The sequence below is a fragment of the Diceros bicornis genome, chromosome 8 (assembly GCF_020826845.1).
Source record: "Diceros bicornis minor isolate mBicDic1 chromosome 8, mDicBic1.mat.cur, whole genome shotgun sequence".
Lineage (NCBI taxonomy): Eukaryota > Metazoa > Chordata > Mammalia > Perissodactyla > Rhinocerotidae > Diceros > Diceros bicornis.
The window spans coordinates 28,013,147-28,034,504 of record NC_080747.1 but is presented as its reverse complement, the minus strand read 5'-3'; the positions used below and the strand labels follow the sequence as shown (position 1 = coordinate 28,034,504).

Sequence of the window (21,358 nt, the reverse complement as noted above, 5' to 3'; positions counted from 1 at the left end):
AAATGAACAGGTATCAAAGAGCATTAGAGTGGGATTCAGGTTGGTGAAAGCGGCAGGAAACACAATGTTAAGTCACTAATGAATGTAAGCAGGACTGAACTTTCTGGTCTCTGTGCCTTCCTCTGACTTGCTCATCTCCTATTACCACCCTGACTTGCGGAATTAAAGCTCTGCTTAGTTTCTAAGCCGAGATTAACCTGGGCAGTGACTACTCACATGGCCTCAGCAAATCACATTATAGCGTTTATCTCAACACAGTCTTGCTGCTGTGGACCTTTAAGCACTGCAGTGGGTTATTTTTGGGGCATTCCCTGGCCACCGAAAAACAAGTTTTTCTTATACAATTTGTCTTCTGCTTTGGTTAATGGACATGCCTGTTCCCTAGTGAATGGGGGGTCCTAAGCATTCATTATATTATTTATTTGGTAATTTGTTAAGCAAATATGGATGAGCAACTACTCTGCTGTATGCTCTGTGCTAGGTGCTGGGAGATAATGATGAACAAGCCAATGACCTGGCCCTTAAGGAGATGAGGAGGGCAGATGGAAGGAAATGGGCATTTGCATTGCAGTGTGGGAATAACCACAGTAGGGCTATGCATACAAAGCTTTGGGAACAATGAAAACAAAAAACGGGATATCTAATTCAATCTCATGCATCAGAGGACTCTTTCTGGAGTATATAAGCTGAGATTTGGTGTAGGATGAATTTTCTAGGAAAAAAGGAGATATGAATTTGAGAGCTTTCCAGGCAGAGTTACGGAATGTGCAATAATAGGCCAGATCTAAGAGAAATAATTTTATTCCTGGATTTGCCACTCATTTAGAGTGGCTACGGAATAGCACAAGCAGGCAAGTGACACAAGAGTAGGGAGAAGGAAAGATGAGGCAGACCCACCGTTGGGACCGTCAAAGAGAAATAAATCTAGACTAAGGTAAGGAGAGGCTTTCTTCCAAAAGACTATTGCAATGGGGAGAATGCTACAATCTCAGCATCTGCAAGCATCTCAAAAAAAAAACAGAAAGACTTTTCCTTTATAGGGAAGGATGAACAAGGATACCAGGAACTTTGAGAGGAAATTGGGCAAGTGGGCAGGGGCCAGCAGACAGCCTGACTGCGGCAGCTCAACAGGCAATGTCTCTGTGCTCAGCCCATCCTTGGAATGAGCATGTGCTGCACCTTAGGCTTGCTTCAAAGCCAACGTTTGGAGGTTAGCCAAAGTTCAGAGGCCTGTGAGGAGAAGAGAGGCCTGACTAAAGTTTGATCAAGCCAAGTCAGTGGCTAAGGAACGGACAATTGTGAACATTGTCAGGACTCAAAAACTTGCCTGCTCGGTATTTGCCAACCGGTTCTCCTTGGGGACCGAATCCTATTTTCCAGATTTGCAATAGAGAGCTTTCCAACTCTGAATGGACTGACTCCTCAGGCTCAGAGTGCCACCACCCTCGGGACTTTGATCATCGTGCTGCCGAGCTCTATAATAATTGGTTTGACAAGTTCACATGCCCTTGTAACACAGTGCACTGGAAATTGTGACACCCCCAGTGGCAGCCTGCTTTGCATACACCACCTGGCGTGACAGCGTCTTCCTTCAGCTCCAGGCCAGCCTTCACTGCTAAATTACCAGCCTGATTTGAGTCATGTCAGGAATTTCATGCTCAGATCGGTTTCGTATGCTTCTCTGTAGCTCTCTATTATCAAATCACTGTATTCTGCACACTTTTGGAAGACTCTAGCAAGATTCTTTCTGGCTGCCAAGATTGTTGCAGGATCAGCAACTATGATGGCAGAAAAGAAATTATTGTGTGCATTGAAATGTGATGACTTTATATTTTTATATATGTTTTGCAGATTGGTCTGGATTATAGCTGAAAAGAAGATCTAGGAAAATGCATGTTAGTCCAGAGTTACATTTCTTTATATTATCTATTTAGGTAAAACTACATTTAAATCTTAATTATTCAGACCAGGTATGTATCTTGAAGTCACATTTTGCTCAAACCTGAGGCAATACCCCAAGACAAGACATTCAAATTTTTAAGTACGCCACAAAACTTACAACTTGCAATTTTATTCTGAGTTGTTTTAAAAAGAAATAGCATTTTGCAAAAAGTCAGGTAATTTTTTAAATTCTAATTTATTTTTTATAATTTTAGCAAGGTTCATCCAGAGTAGAAAAACAGTGACAGAATAATAGGCCATATTTTTAAAAATTCAGTTTTATTACTGCACACTATGGCTAAACTAGGTTAACAAAATATTGCCTAGCCGAGGGAAACTACTTTAATGATCAACTAAGAAAGAATTGTAATTAGCTCTGAAAAACTTTTGTATTATTAATTTGCTTAGCAAACTATTTCTTCCTAAGGAAAAAAGTCTCTTCTCAGTCTTTCACACTCCTTATCCTTGTAACTAGGAGTCCCAGATATTCTGCCAATTCAGTTAATAAACTGGTACACTGATATATTAGACAAATAAAGAGATGCAAACTAAATATCGATTTGTTGCAATTATGATTAAGAATAGCTGATATTTTTCCTGCCTTTTTATTTGAAGTTTGCTCAGGGTAAAAAGTAAAAGTTGAGTTTATCAAATTTTTTTTCTTGAAGGTTGCAGAAGCAGTTGTTGCAGAACATCCAGAAAGAACAGTCGTTTCAAGGACAGAAACCAGGACAGAGGTATCGCTTCCAAGGCAAAGAAGAGGCCAGCTCTCAAGGGCAAGGGCAGAGCAGGGGACTGACCCATAGCAGAGGAGCCAAATAGACAGAGGGAACCACAGGAAGTAGCTGCTGCTACCTGCGTCTCTCCTGCAGCTTCTGTCTTCTTTTAAAAACCTCATGATCAGGGATAAAAGGATAGGAAGAAGGAAGAAACATGACTGGAGGTGCTGTTACTATCATTTCAAGTTATAACATAAAGGGGACTAATTTCTGCATGATTCTTATAAAGTCACTGATCAATAGAAATGTAATGCAAGCCACATATGGAACTTTATGTTGTCTAGTGGCCATATTTAAAAAAAATAAAAGAAACAGAATAAAATAATTTTAAAGGGGCCGGCCCAGTGGCCTAGTGGTTAAGTTTGTGTGCTCCACTTCAGTGGCCGGGGGTTTGTGGGTTGGGATCCTGGGCGCACACAGACTCACCGCTTATTAAGCCATGCTGTGGTGGTGTCCCATCGAGTAGAGGAAGATGGGCACAGATGTTAGCCCGGGGCAAGTCTTCCCCAGCAAAAAGAGGAGGGATGGCAACGGATGTTAGCTCAAGGCTATCTTCCTCACACACACACACAAAATTTTAAAAATGTATTTTACTTAATCCAATATATCCACAAATATTATCTTTACAGCATGTATTAAAAATGATTAATGACATGCTGTATAGTCTTTTTTTTTTTTTTTTAATTAGTCTTCCAAAGCCTGTGTGTATTATATACTTGGAGCACATCTCAGTTTGGACTAGCCACATCTCCTTTGCTCAGTTAGCCACATGACTACAAAGAGAAATTATAGACAGATTTCCCACAGTTATGCACTACCTTGTGGGTCATTTCTGGGATACTAGTTGGTCAACTGGTAAGAAATAAAGCCAAGGTGGGACTGAAATTTGCTAAGAAGTTACTACAGCAAACTAATTAGCTGACCTAAAATTATCTAGAGTACTCTACATTGTTTGATGACTGTCTTTTTTTTTGGCTTTTTTTTTAATTAAGGAAATGTCTCATCGTATTTGCAAAGAAGCACTTTTCAAACCCTTTTATTTTTGCTCCCTGTAGATTCGTTTCCTACATTCTCTTAATCTCTTCTCAAGTTTAATTTTCTGCTAAAAATATCTCAAAAAGATTCTAATATTATCTTTGCAAGTGTCAGTTATTTTGTGTGAGGGAAAGAACCTGTTCACGTGAAATTTTTCTTTGACGGTGGTGGGATTATTGAGATTGTTCAAACTATACAAATAATCTCATAAATTATAAATTCTCTAACTGAATTATACGGTAAGGATTTTATAATATGAAGGAATACTATGGTTTAGGATGTTTCAGAACCTAGCTCTGCTGAGAAATTTGTATCTATTTTACGGGTTTGTCTTCAAAGAAAGGACATTGACGTGTAATTGTAACCCAGATGATATTGGGCAGGGAGTCATTGAACTGTGTGGTCCATTTGCTGCTGCTTCTTTGGGGTTGTTTAACAGTATAACACATAAAGTGTTATTTTAGACATTGTTCTCCTCAATAGGGTATCCAGCTTTAGTTCAGAATCAAATTAGAGTATCTATCTGCCAAAAGATGTTAATAATATTCCTCGTATTATCACTGCAAGAGAATAAAGAATTTGCCAGAGAGAATGCAGCTGCCAAAAAAAGTACAAAAGCATAACAGAGATCCAGTTCGTTTGTTTGTTTGTTCCCAAAACATGTTGTCTTCAATCCACCTGAAAAAATATAGTGGCTTGTTGAGAGAGGGAATGAGCGAGATACCGATTGATTCCTGAGTTATGGGAGCAGAATTACTGAATCAGAATCTCTTGAGATGGGACTCTGCAATTTGCATTTTAAATAAGATCCCCAATTGATTCTTATGTGCTTTAATGTTTGAGAACCTCTTGTTAAAGAGAATATTCAGGGCATCATTCAGCCATTTTTTTTGCAGGTCCAGAGAGGGGGTTTAATTTAAGTAGGCAGCTGTAATTTGCAGAACACATTCGAGTTAACAAAGACTGATAATTGATTCTGTACTTACAGTACTTTAAGCACTTGCATAATCAAAGACTAAAGAATTGAATGGAGACACCACGGCACAAGGGTATGTGGGGCTTCACAAAAAAATCTCCAAAGCTTTAAGGTAAATATTTTGGTCAATCTAATATTCTTTTATAATATTGTTTTACTCCCCCTATCCCTCATCCCCTAAAATTACTAGTAACCAGAAAGATCTTAATATATGAACAGAAAATCATGCCTGCTTAATCAGTACTAGCTATCATGAGAGAACAGTGCTCCATCTCTTCAGGGAGTGCAGTATGGGAGGCCTGGGAAGTTAAAATATATTCCACGTAAAGTCCTTCAATGATACCCATTGCCTGTGGAATTTAAAACCAACTTTTCTAACATCGACACGCATTTCACACAACAAGGCCCCAAACTGTCTTCCTAGGTTTTGTCCTCATTATTCCTTTCATAAACCCTGTGTCTGCCTAGAAACACAGCCCTTGACCAGTCCCTTACATATCTTTATGCCCTGTTTTCTTTTCATTTCCTTTCTTAAAAAAATGTAGGATACATTTTTAACAACATTATAGATGCATACAATTTAAAGAATCAAATAATTCTACAAAGATTTAATGGGAAAAAGCAATCTCCTGTAATCCTCCCCATTTCCTGCTCTCCAGAAGCAGCCACTTTGAATAGTTTTTAGTTTTTTTCTTGTATGTTATGTCTCTATTGTAGAATAACATGATTATTATTTTTTCACTTTTATACCTGTAAAAATAATGATTTAGCACTCCTTCACAACCCTTATTCCACTCCCATCATTATTCAACATACTTCTAGTCACCCATTTCCACAAAAATAGCTATACGTAATTTATGATTATACACATATTCTCTATATTGTGAAAGTTTACAGCAGAGGCATGTACTACATTAAGAGAACGTTTCTTTTCTTCCACAAGTAACACAAATTAGTTCAATGTAACTATAAACAACATATTCAAAAATCAAGAATTACTACCTCTATAACCTTGTAGATATTTCTAGAAACTTCTGACCTGCTGGACAGGTTGCTCTCTAGGTTTGTTTTACAGTTCTCATTCTCCTAACTCCCTTTACCATCAACTTGGGGATTGCTTCTGTTTGTCTCTTATATTTCATCCCCTGATTCTATAACCCATGTGGCTTCCTTTTATAATTTCTCATTTTGTTGCACATATTCTCCTGTAACTTCCTGAAAACAGAAAATGTTTTGATATCTTACATGTCTGAAAATGCCTTTATTCTACCTGTATTTCATTGATAGCCTACACGGGTATATGTTTTAGGTTGGAAATAATTTCCCTTTTGAGTTTTGAACGCATTGCTTGTCTTTCAACTTCTTACTTAGTTTCTGTTATCAATATGATTCCCCCAAACTCAGGTGTTTCTAGTGTTCCCAAAACAAAATGCCTCTAATTTATCCTCTCTGAAAGATGAGTGTTCTGTCTCCTTCACAGTGGAGAAGATCAGTCGTGTAGCTGAAGAGAATGGGGAAGGAAGTTTGGCATTCTAATGCTTTTACACTGCTTTGGCTGGCCTTTCTGTTCTGAGCACTGCACTTCTCTACTGTCAGAGACAAAAGTTCACCACGCCTCATCTGCTGATCCAAAAGGTGCAGATTTTTCATTTGTTTGTTTCCTTTTGTAATTAGTTTGGTGCAAAATATGACCGTACCAGACTATGTATGATGTTTTTTTTATTCTGTGATTACTTATATGTTTCATTGCAATATTAAGGTGTATATTACATATTATATAGTATATGCACCACATTACCTTTCTAATAAGTAAGTTTTGAATTTTGAAACTCATCTGTTACCAAGGAATTTATATAAGCGATGTGAATTTAGCACTACAAAACTTTGAAACTGTATGTTTCTATATAAGAAATCACATTGCATCTTGGTTTCCTATTCAGAGGGCTTATGTTTCAAAATTGTTCAGGTATGCTAGGTCAGTATTGCCTATCTCTCTATTTTCAACCTCCATAATTTTTATTATTTTCTTTCCTCCTGTTTTTTTAGTCCATCTGTGTGTGTGTGTTCACTTAATGACATAAAAGGGTATCATTTCATAGTTGTTCTAGTGAGTTATCTGAAGGGAGATTGATTTAAGCTCTCCCAAAGCAGAGAAGAATGGTTTCTCTTTACAACAGAAGAGCTGGTGGATATCATCTGGGGTGAAAGCCCTGAAAATATGCCTTACTAAGTTTAGATAAGTCTAGATAGATAGATAGATAGACAGGTAGATAGGTAGATAGATACATAGAATAGCTCTTATTTCTGTATTTTTTCTCTCAACAATAACAAATGGTACAAATCAGTAGTTAAAGCAAATCTTTATACTAATTTTCATTAAATATAGACACGGGCTCTGAGACTTTCCTCCATGATTGTTGGATTAGTATTCTGTTGCTCAGAGAGAGAACATAATCCAGTAAATAACATCCAAATACAATTTTGCCTCAATTTAACTTACGTCTATTTACACAATATTTTTCATTAAAATCACACAATGCCCAGGCTGTATACCTTAAGTTCTAGATAAACAGTGAAGCACCTCATCTGTAGCTCTCTGTACCACTAAAGAAAGTGAGTTGACAGTTTTTTGAAATTGTCAAAAATAAGTTCACAAATGATTTTACTAGCAAAATATTGTGATAGATGTTTTGTGAGTTTGCACACTTCTAACACAAAAACTCTAGTGGTGAATCACCAGTGTCCTCTTACTCCCCATGTTGTATTTGTAGTAATTATTTAACTTGTTACAAAACAAACTTTTGTTATGAAAAACACTATATATTCTAGATTATGCATACATACTACCTCTCAGGAGAAAGTAGTAATAACCCTTAAACTATGTGACTAAGAGAAAAACTCTGGTTTAGCTGTTTCATATCATTTATGTTTAACCAACTCTTTTGATATCATATGGAATTTTCTCCACCTTATTCCACAGTTTATCCCATAGTCTGTTGCTAGATAATCAAAACCCTTACTACCATTTACACAGTGTTTTTGTATACATATCGTGCTTATATTATTGCTCAAAGGTACTTTTAGCATATTCCTGATAATATGGTGTACAAAATTGTACTTGCTCCAAAATCTATTTTTATTGTTAATCCCAGGGCTAGATTAGACTATTTTTAAGGTATTTTTGATATTATTTCTTAGTATTGCCATGCTGGATAATGTCCATGTGACAGCCATTTTTATTCTTTGTATGTTGCCTCCCATGTTGCAGGATTTGAAAGATAAAAAGGACGTTTCCCTAACATCCTTGGGGCTAGGTTTTTCGATGCAAGATGGGATTAACCAAAGAGATTCACTTACAAAGCACAAAGGAGGTTGACCATTTTTGCCATAGCAATGATGGTTAATGAGCAGATTTCCACTTGCGTGAACATTTGTAGGGATCGGTGTGTCACGGTGTGTCAGCAGTTTTGAGGGAGAAGGGATAGCAGGGACAGTGATAGTAATGACAACAGTAGTTTCCTGAGCTTTAGATTCCAGCCAATGAGTGAAGGAATTGAACACCCAGGACTACTCCCCTGAATAGATGCATTAATAGGAGCTCAAATAGTAAGGTAGAAAGAGTATCAGAATAAAAAAAAAAACGATTGTTGAATACTAGTGCTGGCTGTGCTACAACATGCCCTGGTAACCAGCAAATACCTATATATCCTTTATATCCTTATGGATCCCTTGTATCCTCTGAACCTTGAACAATTCACAATATACAAAAATGCTTTTTCTTAGTTACCTCCAAACTTTCCCCTAAAATCAATGGGATGATATAGCATTTTTGCAAGTGAAGTGAAATTGATGATGTGAATGTGGATCCATGATCGCCTCCCAAGATGTAAAGAATATTTGTTATCTTGTGTCCTTTACATTAAAATTAATTTAAATCTGGCTTCTCCCTCCTGATTTTCTGGGATTCCTTTAAACACAATGTGATTCCAGTTGTACACAACACCAAGTCCTTATGTATTAAAGGAACATTAGTTCCCCGGGAATAAGTAGCATGATCTTCCAAGGGGTCTGTGTGTGTCTTGGCACACCATCCCGTATCCCTGGAAGTAGTGCATCTAAGGTGGTTTCTAAACAACAAAATAACTTGATATTCAAAATTAATATACATACTAATTGCTACTTCAAGGTAGCTATTCCTTTTAATCAATTTTTAGTACTGTTATAATTATTGTTAATAGTACTACCTTTCAAATGACATATTTCTACAAAACGTAGTCATATTTCCTTTTGTTATTGCCAGTATTATTAGAGGATAATAATTCCTTTAATTATTAGTTATAATAACTATGATATCATACCATAAAATAAAACACAAAAAATGCTAAAATGTCTTCATGTTACTTGCTTTCATCCATATTTTACATTAAAGAAACCTAAGTGTCATAAAAAGAGCAACCATGTATGTAGCTTACACTAAACACACATAAACAATAGGTAGCAGAATGACTCAGAGCAAAACCCTGGATCACACTAATGGTGTTTATGTCCTGGACCCACCACACAGTAGCTATCTGATCTTACACAAATTGCTTAATGCTCTGTTCCCCAGTTCTCTCATCGGTAAAATGGAAATAATAGGACCTGGCAGGTAGGGTTGTTCTGAGGGTTAATTCACAGAACATGCTTGAAACAGTGCCTGGGAGACAGTAAACTGCAATATATTTAACTGCTATTGGTATTATATAAACTTGGATAAGTTGTACAAATATTTATGTCTTTGGGAAAGTGATATTAGCTTATATGCTAATATAATAATATCAGCACTTAATCTTTTTTTTAAGGAAGATCAGCCCTGAGCTAACATCCATGAAAATCCTCCTCTTTTTGCTGAGAAAGACCAGTCCTGAGCTAACATCTATTCCCAATCCTCCTCCTTTTTTCCCCTTTTTCTCCCCAAAGCCCCAGTAGATAGTTGTATGTCATAGCTGAACATCTTTCTAGTTGCTGTATGTGGGATGCTCCCTCAGCATGGCTGGACAAGTGGTGTGTCGGTGTGTGCCTGGGATCCGAACCCAGGCCGCCAGTAGTGGAGTGCACACACTTAACCACTAAGCCACGTGGCCAGCCCCTTAAATAATCTTTAAGAGGTCATGATTTATAAACCAAAGAGTATTCACTAATTTCCTGCAGATTTAACACTTGTATTCAACATTTTTGTTTTTATAAAGCAACTTTTAATCACACATAAGTGGATGCACCACAACAATTGTTTAGAGAGCTTTGGAAAATTTTCTGCAGTGAAGTCAATAAGTCCAGTAAGAGACATGAGTAAAAGAGTTGAATGATTTTATTTAAATGACCTGAATGCAAATTTAATAGACTTTTATTAATATACCTAACTTGAGAATCACATAAATGTTAACATATAATAAATTTGTATATAAATTTACATGTTTTAAATATATAAATACTAAAGGAATGAGATGTAAGAATGATATGTATTCTTTGGTCATTTTCATTTCATTGCAATTTCTAACTTTGTAAAGAACAGAAAATACTTGTATGGCTTTATGCAGCTTAATTAATATATATATCTGTATAGCTTTTGTGATCTGATTTTTAAAATTCTAGACTCTAGATCATATGCCTTTAGCTTTCAGCCATGTTACATTCTAGTGGTTAAAGGAAAACAGGTTTAAATAAAGGAGGATGAAGAAATGCAATAATGGAATGTTAGAATTTACAAAAATGTTAGAGATCATTTAACTGATATTCAACTGAGAAACTAAGTAGGCACATGAGACATTCTCAGCAGCCACACAATCAGGCCTCATGGTGAACTGGACCATCTCAATAAGTGTCTGGGTTTAATATCAACTTATGTAGGATATCCAACATTCTTTGAACTTATTGCCAGATTAGTGGCATTGTTAACGTGCTATTCTTTCAGAAGCAGCATCTAATGCTACCTATCCATGTTTATGACTTAGCGTCTCTCTCTAACCTTCTTTAATAGTACTCTTTCTACTGCTTGCTATTATTGTCCTCTCTGTGATTTCTTCTTTAAAGACCCCTGAGTAAGGATCTGGAAGTTCTAGCACTATTTAATGTCACTTTTGTGCAGAATTCTTATGCCTGCCACATTAATTTATTTATACTCTGCTGAATATTGAATAAGGGATAGCTCCAGATGTGGCCTGAATGCAAACAACTGTGGTTTTTAAAATTATTTATAATTTACACCCATTAACGTCTATGGCTGCTTCCCACAAAAAAGGTGATAGGCATGAGAGAAACTAAGAATCTCATGGATAATCTCACTCAGTACATTATGCACCTTCTTTTCCAAACATAACCCCCTTAATACCACTAATAATCTCAGCAGTTTTACAAAACTGCTATTTTTTTTAACATAGAAAAAATACTCAGATCATGGGATCTAGGATAACATTGTCGAAGTTGCAATACCAGCTGTATCACTTGTTATCTAAGTTACATTGTTCAAATTACTTGGCTTCTCAAAGTCGTGCTCCTTCTTTGAAAAATAAGGAAAACAAGAGCAAATACTTGTTATTGTTAATTGAGATAATACAGGAAATATTTAACAGTAAAATAGTAAGAACTTGATAAATGTTTATTATTATTATTAATTATTTTTATTATTTTTATTTTATTTTCCATGGTGTTCATTTCACTTTATATACCCTATATCCATATAAATAAGTAAAAGAATTCCTTGCCTCTTAAAGATATGTTAAATACTCAACCTGAAATTTAGTATGGCATGATAAATAAGGAAGCAAAAGTCAGATAGGTAATATAGTGTAATATTTAAGAGTGTAGATTTTGGTGACACATATGTATGGGGTCAAGTCCTGGATCCTCCACTTGTGATTTGTCTGACAAGTGACACTTTCTTTATGACTGTGCTACAAGAATTATATGAGAGGTCCATAAAATTCATTCAGTGATTGAGAAAATATTATAGTTAAGAGACATTTATATACAGAATCCATGAGACAGGGTAAATGGATATGAAAAGCATAGAAGAATAAAGAATTCCAGGGGGGCCGGCCCGTGGCGTAGTGGTTAAGTGTGGGTGCTCCACTGCTGGCGGCCCGGGTTTGGTTCCCAGGCGTGCACTGATGCACCGCTTGTCAGGCAATGCTGTAGCAGCGTCCCATATAAAGTGGAGGAAGATGGGCACGGATGTTAGCCCAGGGCCAGTCTTCCTCAGCAAAAAAAGAGGAGGATTGGCATGGATGTTAGCTCAGGGCTGATCTTCCTCACACACACACACACACACACACACAAAAATAATTCCAAAAGACTGAATCTAATGTGCCTTTTGTGTGTGTGTGTGTGAGGAAGATCAGCCCTGAGCTAACATCCATGCCAATCCTCCTCTTTTTTTCTGAGGAAGATTGGTCCTGGGCTAAAATCCTTGCCCATATTCCTGTACTTTATATGGGACACCGCTACAGCCTGGCTTGACATGCAGTGCATAGGCGTGCACCCGGGATCCGGGCCTGCGAACCGGGGGCTGCCGAAGTGGAGCACACACACTTAACTGCTGCGCCACCAGGCTGGCCCCTCTGATGTGTCTTTTTAAAATGAACTGGTAGTAAAGCAAGGATAGGCAAACTGCAGCCTGTGTGTGAAATCTGGCCAGAGTCTATTTTTGTAAATAAAGTATTGTTGGATCACAGACAGTCCATTCATTTACATATTGCCTATGGCTGCTTTCTCCCTGCAGTGGCTGACTTGAGTACTGATGACAGGATCACATAGCCCACAAAGCCTAAAATGTTGACCTTTACAGAAATGTATTGCCAACTCTGGAATAAAGGAAGGTGTGGTAAACTTGGTTTTGTTCACATACAAAATAAGATACGCGAAGAACAACAAGGAAAGACTTGTGTACGGTCAAACGGACTAGAGAAGTGAAGTTGAATGAGCACTGAGGTAAGTCATTATTTTTGACAATGAGTTAATTATAAATTCACTTTTGAAAGTATAAGGGTATATTATTAATAAATAAGGCAAATAAATATAGGGTTTAAAATTGTGGATCCTAACACCAGATAGCCTTGGTCCAGTCCTGATTGGAACTTATCCTGAAACCTTGGTCAAATTAGTTAATATCCTGTGCCTGAAGTTCCTCATTTGTAAAATTGAAATATTAATAGTATCTCTCTCATAACATGTTTGTGAGAATTGAATGAGTTTATATAGATAAAGCAAAAACTTCTGGCAAACTTATTATGCCAGAAGTTTCAAGCTTTATTTATATAAGTACATTTAATGATATTCGGTGATAATAAAGCTATTATCAATGATATTTTCAATTATATTTAAATAATAATAAATCTCATTTAAGAGATTCAATGATAACAGTTTTCTAGCAGGAGCAGGAATCCAGTAGATTAGGGCACTTAGACCAGTCCTGAGAATAGGTAACTAAAGTTTTTTTTGCTAAGTTCTTAGGTTACTTTAAATAACACTCGATTAGTCCTATTCTTATCACAGGCATCTTAAGGAAAGAGACAAGAAAAAGAAAATTACTAATAGTATCCATTTTGTTTTTGTAAGAGAGCATAGGAAAGGTCAGGGGTGGAATATTTCTCAAAAAGTTCAAGATGAAATCTCGACTAAAGAAGAATAATGAAAAAAGAGCAAGAGCTTACAGAAGAAAATTATTTTAATTCAGAATAGGGGAAAAAATTGAGAGATGCCACTCTTTTTACCCTTGAAGTTACATGTTCCGAAATACTGTTGAACTACAACACAAAAATTAAAATGATATATAAAGAGATACCTGCTTCTGGTTGGAGTGTAGGAAGTCACAAGAAGCCATTTATAATCCTACCACACCCCTAAAAACAATAAGCTGAATAAAGTACAAAGTCATAGTTTTTGATATTTAACCAAAAACGGAGCAGAAGATGTTATATCAATAACAAAAATAAAATAAAACCTAAATGAAAATAAGTCCAGAGAGTGACATGTGCTTACTAGGAGAGAGAATAGCCATAGCCGCTTCCATTCCTGGCCAAGTAGTGGAAGAAGAAGAAACCCAATCTAAACAGGTGATGAAGAAACCAACCAAACTCTTCACAAACCTTTAGCAGTTTTGTGTGGACAGATGTGATGGCTTGGAAACCCAAGGGGCCCAGTCACGGAGAGTCTACATGACCCACCCCTGCAGACTGTTTCCCATGGGCCTGGCCTTCACGGGTGTGTGGGTGTAGTGTGCAGAAGTTTAGAGTTAGGGAAAGGTTGTTGAGGTTACATGGTCTCCCCAAGTGGAAGATAGTAGCCCACTGAAATCCTAGGGGCCAGGGAGCAGAGAAGAGAAATCCCTCCACGGTAATGGAACCTTTAAAGGACGCAAGGCAGCTGCTGCAAAATGCTGAGATTGGGGCATTAGTGCTGAGGAAGGCTTTCTCAGGCGCGATAGCCTTTGACTGAGCGCAGGGTAATGTTTGCCGAAGGCTGAGTGAAGGGCAGGAGGGATGAGAGAAATTCTTTTGAGGAATTCTGGTCTTTGATTTTAAGGTGGCTGCTAAAGACTGGAGCAAGGCAAGAAAGCTCAGAGACACTCCTACAAGGCATCTGGGTCTTCACTGAGTGCAAGCAGAAAATCTGAGAGACCTTTCATATTATTTCCAACTCTTTTCTCTTTGGATTTTTGAAAAATATTATTAAGATGGGATTGGGACTTCCCCTCCAGCAGAGCTTGGGGCATGAGCATGAGGAAGATTCTGGATATTCCTTTGTGATGTCCAGCCTTGATGTCAGCTTGTAGAATTGTTGGCGAGTTCCCTTTTCTCTCTCGCTCTGCTCCCAGGGTTGGTGCTTCAGTCAGTTTCTCTCCTTCCTTTTATCCTGACCAGCCTGTAGCAGCCATTCCATTGCCCTAGCTGAAAACCTCAAGAATTTCAGAGGGACTTGTTTAACGTGTCTTGCATTTTATTATATATTGTTGAATTCAAACAGAACCTCAAAGCCCACATCATAAACAATAGTTGTGAAAGCAAACATTCTGATTTGAAAATACCAAGGTTTGATGATAGAGAGAATGGTTCTTAAGAATCAGAAGTCCTCCAAAGTAATATAGCATAGAGTTTATAGTGCCCAAAGTATTTGACAAGGCTTATAGACCTAACCTCCAAGCAATACAGATGAAAGAAGAATTAAATTAGGCATGAGGAGGGTTAGGAATTAGAGGAGGATTGATGTGGAGGGAAAAGACAAGCAGAGAAAGCATCAAAAAGCTGCCAAGAATATACTAAGAATGCCTTAGAGGATGATGGGGGACTCAAGTTATATACTTGAGCGTATATTCACAAGTCACATCTATTGCTCTCAAGAACAGATTCTGACCCCATCCTAGAATGGTTAAGCAGATGGGGATTTATTATAAGATATTCATAAGCTTTCAAAATATTTGAGATGGCTGAGCAACAGACCTTAAGCTGAGCTTTTAGTAATGACTTCCAAAGCCCACATTATACATCTGGGCCCTTACGGGAGCACTGCTTCTGCCACGATCGGGAAATCACCTGCCCAACCAGAAAGCTACTGCAACTCTGGCCAGATCCAGAACCTACTATCTCTGCTTTCGTCTGAAGCAACTAATATTTCTCAGAAGTGAAATGGACTTGACAAACCAAAATTGCATCCAAATACTTCAAGGGAATCTGGAAAACTGTTTTTATTTTGTTTTGTTTTAGATATTTAGCCTCTGCAATATAAGAAAGCATACAATAAGCAGTTTGAAATAGATGTTGAGCAAGCCAACCTAAATATATCATCACTCACATACTTTTTTTTTCCATACTTAAACTTCCAAACAACAATGGCAAAAGAACAAAAATTCTCCTTTCTAACACAGCACAGCTTTTCTAATAGAAACAACACGCTCATCTTCTCTTAAAAGCAAGGAACAAAACTCTCAAGTACTGCATCCATTTCTGGGTGATGTTCTTTCCTCTTCAGTTACAATCCCTTCTTGACCTTATGTAATCTATGGAATGAATTACCATTTTAATTGTCATCAACATTCTCTGTAAAAGAGTAGAAAAAGGGGAGAGATAAAGGGAAATTGAATAATGTTTATAAGTATATAGAAATAAAACAGGAAAAATATAAAGTAGATAGACCAATCCTTATTTCTACAACTGAACACTAGTTCATAGTCAACGTTTATAATCTGACCTTCAGGGATGGTGATAACGTAGTGTTTGGAATTCAGCAACCTTTATAATTAATCTTGCATTTGATTTTGGAGTTTTGATTTTGTGGCTCTAAGAAATAAGATGTAATTTTAGAGCTGTCACGGAAGCTCTCTGGTTCCTAGACTATGACTTGAGTTAAAGTTCCTGAGTTTGTCATTTCTTTCTGTAAGCTCTCCAAAGCACTCCAGAAATTCTGGCACAGTCTTTATAGTCACTATTATTGACATACATTGAAGCGTAGCAGCCAATGTGTTCCTAAGGGACTTGACTCAGTTGTCACTTTATCACAAACATACAGAAGATAACTTGACTAATTGTTATGCCACTACATGCCACAGATTACTAGTATCTTGTTTCCTTTTGGTGAGAGTCTCCCCAATATGCTCAAGCCCAAGGGTATGACTAAACTAATTTCCAAATTCTGTCTTTTCAGATCTATCTCTGAGGATCACCTCACTTCCTCATAGCGCTTCTGTATCAGTCAACATCCAATCAAGAGACAGAAAACCACATACTAACTTGAACAAGGAAAGTTTATAAACTCCAATAAGGTCTCAGCTATTATGGGGAAAAGAGGTCTCTAAAGAATTCAAGAATAGCATATGGAATGAGCAACCACATCCTTTAGGGTTGAAGCAGAGCATCTAAAGAAGGAAGAGATCTGGAAGACTTCCCTACCTGCCCAGAAAGGATATGCAGACCTTCTTGTAGAATGTTTAACTATGGCTTACCAGAGTATAGAGAAGCTCGTTTAGATGATACACAGTGGAAATAACTTAGAAGGTTCCCTCTAGGGTACTGGGAGAAACTGTCTACAGGGAGGTGCCATTTATTTTGGGCAGCCTTACAATGCTCACCACCACATACTGTTGGCTGCTCTGCACTGCAGTGGCATGCCCAGAGGACGCTAGAGCCAGGAAGACTAGACCCTTTCATCCACAGTGTCCCTCCAGCGCCCTCTATTGACAGTTTAACATTATGCCACCTGATAATGTTTTACAGATTCAGCTCGATTATTGCAGATCAGGCAATAAAGGACAGATTTAGGGCTGAGAGGCAATAAATTGATACTCTATCATTAAGTAGATAAGTATGATGTTGAAATATCCACGTCCTAGAAATGCACCAGGAATGTCAGCAGTGGTTGGAAAGAATAATCACCTTTTCAAAGTACTAATGTTTCCATCAGGCAGGTACTAGACATCTCAAATATAGAGTCATTAATTACAAAAAGGTACAAATGGAATAGAAGTCCATATATCTCCTCTGATTTCTTCTGTTAAAAAAAAAAAAGAGTTCACCATGCAGTCCTCCAAATTAAAATGTGAGAACTTTGATTTTGGAGATTCTTTAATAGCAAAGTAGTGGAAAAAGAAATGAGGTGGGAAATTTAAGACCAAGAGTCATTACTTTCCTCCCAGTATATGATAACTGGATATGACTCTTTTTGAACATTATACAATTAACCATATGGTTCCTACCTTTTCTTGGAAGATTCTAGGAAAATTGCATTTTCTCAAATTAAAATATTGGGACAACTTACTGAAGAATTACTAATAAATGATAAAACTTTTAGTTCCCCTTATCAAAGAAACATGAACGAACTCTGGGAAAATAGGGATGAATTTGAATTCTCACATTCTAAATAGCTGAATTAAAATAGATAGGTACCATGTGCCCTCAGTTCAACATACCTTGAACTGTTTGAAAAATATTTTTTTCAGTATTGAGTTACAGAATGAATATTATGAAAAACCTATCTACGGTTGATGTGGAAAAGTGTTAACTGCCTTCACATGCCCTGTGGGTTTTCATTCATCTGAAAGCGTGTCCAGCATTGGGATCCAGATAATCTTTTAGTGGATGATAATAACCATTAACATTTATTGAGCAAATACTGTGTTCCAGGCAGTTATTAGAGCTTTCCATATATTAATGCATTTAATAGTCACAAGAAGTCAGTGAGATAAAAAAAACCATTATTATCATCACTATTTTACAGTTGAGGAAACTTGCCCAAGTCTAACTTACAGAAGTCAATGAGATACTTAATAACAGAGAAATTTTATTAAATCTAGTTCCAAAATTTGGTATATCGATCATACTCTCTTTGTAATAATACAGTAACTGAAAACATGAAGAACTTGGAAGTATACTTCTATTTTGATTACAAATTCTTTCTTCAGAATCCTGGAGGACAAATCAATGACCCCTTAAAGCCTTCAGCATCATCGGTTTAGAAGGACAAGGTTTTGCAATCTGTGATGTTATATTTTAGGCACATGAAAATAAACTTCTTTTGTCTATTGGCACCTATTTTTGAGAATTAAAATTTTTGTGTGTAATAACTGGGGAGAAATCTGTGATTAGTGTTTGAAGCATTGATAAATTGTCTAATTGCAAACTCTTGATTTAGCCTTTGCTGATTCTGTTAAATTCCTTTAATTTCCTGCATGTAGAAGAATATTTTCTACTAGTTTGAGTCATTTAAAGGGAAATTCCAGATATCAATGTTGGAATTTTAGGATATCAGTAAAAAATATCCTTTTAATTCCCTTTGAATTTTGAAACAGATTGAAGATACAGGTTCCTCACCAGTGGCGGTATTTATATGGAATACCAAAATGTATTTGTCTTAAAGGTAGATGGACTCTGAATGAGAGTGCTCAGAGATACTGAATTGAGCATGCTCTGTTTATTCTCCCAAACTCACCAGGGTGAAAATTCACTTCTATTCTTCTTGGAAGGAGTAACTAAGGGATTAGAGTAGAGTATATATGGAAGAGTTCCTGCAATAATTTACCTCATGGAGTGTACATTTCCTTCCCTCAATAGAAGCATAATGATCAGGCGATAAGCCTGTGATGACAAGGGGAAGAACCAAGATTCCTTATGTTTAAGTGAGCCATATTTTGCTGTGAATCTGTAGGAAATTATGTTTCATGCATGAGGTGCAGTACTGAGGACTGGCAATGCCCAGTTCAAGGAGAGCAGAGATAATTGGCATTTTCAAGAAAGTCTTTGGTCAGTGGAGAAAGAATAGATCTTAGTACAAACTGAACCTAGTTTTTATGGCCTAGAATGGCAGAGATGTCCAGTCCAAGTGTGAGATCTGTGTGCATTCCATCCAAAGGATAAACCTGCCCACATGGCAGTTTACTTGGAGAATATTCAAGACAGCAAATCACTACTGTCAGTATGTCTAGACTCTTTGCTTGTGGAACCTGATAGCCTGAAGCTTGGGACACAAGTACTTCATCTAAGTTCAGAACAAATAACAGAATTGCTTGAGATTATTGGGAATTAATGAGAATTTTCTTAGAATTTACTTAGATTGGACTGGACGTGAGTTTTGGAATGTCACCAACTTCAGGATACACTCCACCTAACTATTGAAATCCAAATCTATCCCCTGGCATCCACAGGAAATATGGCTGGATATGTTGGCAACAATTTCTCCAGTGCAGAAGGACCAGTACAGAAAGGAGTGAAGAACTCCTAATTCACACCTATAATGTTATGAATACAGATAATACAGGTTTTGCTCATTTTTTCATGATGTTTAGGTTGTCTATTGGATTTCTATTCGGTGGTTAAGGGAGGTAAAATATCAAGGATGACGATTGTTCTTGGATATTATGCTTTGTACTGTTTCTCTCTATAGCAACCTATTCTGTTAGATGATGCAATTTCATATTCGAATTACAAGAATTTGGGGGTGGTAAAATACTATTCGTCTTCTTCACATTGACTTTTAATTAATCCTGTGGCTATACCATCATATTGCGCAAGTAAAAGGAATACTTTTAATATAGGAATTGGGAAATTTCAGGAGGAAATTATAAATTAGAAGTTCAACATTTTCAGTATATATAATTTGAGCTTTTGCTTCCTCCTCTCTTCCTATGTGGATGGTTACTAATTAGTTAGTCGCCTTTCAAGAGATCCTTCCTTGGTCACACTAAATTTTTAACTTGCTTTCCTTGTTCTTAGGTGTATGTTCTTCCTAATCTCCAAGGGAAACATTACTATTATAGACATGGCAGAGATGTTTGTTTAAGCATTCAGGGTCTAAAGCGTTCAGTCTGAATTAATGTCGGGGGTTCTCAACAGTGATAGTAATTGATGCCAAGTCTAGTGTAATCATTGCTGGAGAAGAGTTCTAGCACTATAGATTTCTCCTTCTGTATAGTTATGGTTCTTTCAAGTCAGATTTCCTTTTCAGTACTCCCAGCGTGAGATTCAAGCACAATAGTAAAAAAAGTTCTTTTATCTTAAAGATACTAAAGCAAACACACACAAATCTCCCAGGGATAAGCAATAATTAGGGTGAGATGGTGGGGAAATGCAGTCTAAACCCATTGATAAAATATATTTTTCCTTAATATGAGTTAATATTGCTCATCCATATAACAATATTCTATATGGCCACATGTTAGAGTAGTGATAAGAAAAACTAAGCAATAAAATCATTATTTAAAAAATGGCATTTGTATTTCAGAATCTCAAGCACCTTATTTGATTGCTTGTTGTTGTTCTTGAAGATTCAGAGTTTTGAAAAGGCTAATAATTATTAACAGAGGGTCAGATACTAAACGTCATTTCCCAGCCCAGATGGAAAAACAGGAATTTAAACAACATCCTTTCTTTAAAGCTGAAGTTGACAGCCATGAAGCTATTGATACAGCTACAAAAACCTGGAGCATCTGAAGGGAAATTCCTCAGATACATCACAGTGGAAATATCTTTACTTTCTGCATTAGGTGTTGACATTTCTGAAAATTGAAATAGTGATGTGCAAGAACAACAAAGAATGAGGCTACAACTTCAGAGTACAGATAGGTGAGTGGTTGAATCAGGAAGACAATCTTTTATACTCGTTAAGAATATAGTCTCTGGAGTCAAACTGCCTGGACATAAAGACCTGGCTGTTCTATTTACTATGTGTAAGATATTAGAAAAGGTAATTAATCCCCTCTATTTCAGTTTCTTCAACAGTAGGATAGATATTCTAATGCTTCCTACTTCATAGCTATGTTTTGAGTATTAAATGAGATACTATATGTATAATATAAGCTGGGACTGTGTTCAGCAGAACGTGATAGAAATCCAGATTAACAGTAACTTAACAAGCAAACACACAATGATGCTCATTTATCTTTCATGTAGAAGTTTGGAATCAGGCAGTCCAGTGTTGATGTGGCAGTACTGCTTCAGAAAGTACTTGTACACCCAGGCTTTCTCTCAAGAACGAATCATGATCCAACACATCTGCCTACAATTGTGTCTGCATATCAGTTTACAGGAGGAAGTAAGATGAAGAACGGGAACAAAGGGTTCACAATTGCTGTCTTTTAAGAAAGATTCCTAAAGGTTCTTGTGACTTC

The 21,358-nt window shown here is 36.9% G+C and overlaps 1 long non-coding RNA gene across 1 annotated transcript in view; it reads left to right on the top strand.

Annotated features, from left to right (window-relative positions):
• LOC131409530 (uncharacterized) overlaps positions 1-18,307 on the top strand; it is a 37,303-nt gene extending 18,996 nt beyond the window's left edge. The window contains exons 2-4 of the long non-coding RNA XR_009220955.1: positions 2,610-2,678; positions 4,744-4,843; positions 16,405-18,307. This is a non-coding gene — a long non-coding RNA (uncharacterized LOC131409530). The remainder of the gene's footprint in view (positions 1-2,609; positions 2,679-4,743; positions 4,844-16,404) is intronic.
• The last annotated feature ends 3,051 nt before the right edge of the window (positions 18,308-21,358 follow it).